We start from the raw sequence: 2,852 nt of genomic DNA, 5'->3' as shown, positions 1-2,852 counted from the left end.
AAAAAAAAAAAAACAAAAAACAAAAAACTATGTTTACACTGCACCGTAGTCTACTAAGTGGACAATAGCACTATGAAAAACAATGTACATACATTAATTAAAATGTACTTTATTACTAAAAAATGCTAACGATCATCTGATTCTTCAGCAAGTCATAATCTTTTTGTCGGTGGAGGGTCTTGCCTTGATGTTGATGGATGCTGACTGATCAGGATGTAATTGCTGAAGGTTGGGGTGACTATAGCAATTTCTTAAAATGAGACAACAATGAAGTTTGCTGCATCAATTAATACTTCCTTTCATGAAAGATTTCTCTGTAGTCTGCAATACTGTTTGATGGCATTTTACCCATAGTAGAACTTCTTTCAAAATTTGTGTCAAGCCTCTAAAACCCTGCTATGGCTTTATCAACTAAGTTTATATAATATTCTAAATCCTTCGTTGTTATCTTAACAATGTTCACAGCATCTTCACCAGGAGTAGATTCCATCTCAAGAAACTACTTTCTTTGCTCACCCATGAAAAGAAACTCCTTATTTGTTAGTTTTATCATGAGATTCAATCACATCTTCAGGTTCCACTTCTAATTCTAGTTCTCCTGCTATCTTCCATTATATTTTATTTTCATTTGGATCTTTTTTTTTTTTTTTTTTTATACTTTATGTTCTAGGGTACATGTGCATAACCTGCAGGTTTGTTACATATGTATACTTATGCCATGTTGGTGTGCTGCACCCATCAACTCGTCAGCACCCATCAATTCATCATTTATATCATGTATAACTCTCCAAGGCAATCCCTCCCTCCTCCCCCCTCCCCATGATAGGCCCCAGTGTGTGATGTTCCCCTTCCCAAGTCCATATCATTTGGATCTTTTAAAACTGACGTTTAAAAATTCTGAGCTCCAGAGGGCATCTCAAGAGCCTTTCAACTCGTTCACTGCCTCCAGGAAAGAAAGCAATTTAACCCTACCAAACCCATGATTTCCCTCCTATTCTTAAAAGCTTTCTACAACAGTGTCCTAGATAATTAAAATAAACAAGAACCATCCATATCAAAATTATTTCAGTTACTTATTCTACAGAATTGTTTACTCCTGCAGTTACTTACTGCACTGAAGTCTTGAACCTTTCAAAGTTATCTATGAGTGTTGGAATCACCTTCTTCCAAACTCTTGTTAATATTGATATTTTGACCTTCTTCCATGAATTACAAATATTCTTAATGGTATTATGTAGAAGATTTTCAATTTACTTTGCCGAGATCCATCAGAGGAATTACTATCTATGCCAGTTATGGCCTTGTAAAATATATTTCTTAAATAGTGAGACTTGAAAGCCAAAATTATTCCTTGATCCATGGGCTGCAGAATGGATGTTACATTAGCAGGCAAGAAAACATTAATCCCCTTATACATCTCCATCAGCACTCTTGGGTGACCAAGTGCACTGTTAATCAGCAGTACTATTTTGAAAGGAACCTTTTTTTCCTGAGCAGTAGATCTCAACATTGGGCTTAAAATATTCAGTAAACCATGCTATAAACAGATGTGCTGTCATCCAGGCTTTGTTGTTCCATTTATAGAGCACAGGCAGAGTAGACTTAGCATAATTCTTAAGGGTCCTAGAATTTTCAGAATGGTAAATGAGCATTGGCTTTAACTTAAAGTCATCAGCTGCATTAGCACCTAACAAGAGAGTCAGGCTGTCCTTTGAAGTTTTGAAGTCAGGCATTGACTTCCTCTCTCTAGCTATGAAAGTCCTACATGGCATCTTCTTCCAATAGAAAGCTGTTTTGTCTACAATGAAAATCTGTTGTTTAGTGTAGCCACCTTCATCAATGGTCTTAGTTAGATCTTCTGGATAACTCCCCGAAGCTTCTACATTAGCACTTCCTGCTTTGCCTTGCACTTTTATGCCATGATGATGACTTCATTTCTTAAACCTCAGGAAACAACCTCTTCTAGCTTCAAACTTTCCTTTGGCAGCTTCCTCACCTCTATTAGCCTTCATAGAATTGAAGAGAGTTGGGGCCTTGCTGTGCGTTAGGCTTCAGCTTAAGGGAATGTTGTAAGTAGTTTGATATTTTATCCAGAACACAAAAACTTTCTCCATATCAGCAGTAAGGCTGCTTTACTTTCTTATCATTTATGTGTTTACCTGGAGTAGCACTTTTAATTTGCCTCAATAAATTTTCCTTTGCATTCACAACTTGGCTGTTTAGTTCAAGAGGTCTATCTGTCAGCCTATTGATTTGGCTTTTGACATGCTTTTCTCACTAAGCTCAATCATTTCTAGCTTTTGACTTAAAATGAGAGTCCCATCATGATGGTTCATGCCTATAATCCCAGCTCTTTGGGAGGCCAAGGCAGGAGAATTGCTTGAGCCCAGGAGTTTGAGACCAGCCTGGGCAACAGAGTGAGACCCCATCTCCACAAAAAGAAAAGTAAATAATATGAGAGATATGCAACTCTTCCTTCCATTGAACAGTTAGAAGTCATTGTAGGGGCCGGGTGCGGTGGCTCATGCCCGTAATCCCAGCACTTTGGGAGGCCGAGGTAGGCAGATCACGAGGTCAGGAGATCAAGACCATCCTGGCTAACATAGTGAAATCCCATTTCTACTAAAAATACAAATAATTAGCCCATGGTGATGGGCGCCTATAGTCCCAGCTACTTGGGAGGCTGAGGCAGGAGAATGGCCCTTGAACCTGGGAAGCAGAACTTGCAGTGAGCTGAGATGGTGCCACTGCATTCCAGCCTGGGAGACAGTGAGACTCCATCTCAAAAAAAAAAAAAAAATTAGCTGGTCATGCCGGAGCGTTCCGTAAATTCTTTCTATTCAGGTATTTTT

This window comes from Rhinopithecus bieti, unplaced genomic scaffold, assembly GCF_001698545.2.
Source record: "Rhinopithecus bieti isolate Rb0 unplaced genomic scaffold, ASM169854v2 scaffold_64080, whole genome shotgun sequence".
NCBI lineage: Eukaryota > Metazoa > Chordata > Mammalia > Primates > Cercopithecidae > Rhinopithecus > Rhinopithecus bieti.
Note: the sequence above shows the minus strand (reverse complement) of the source record.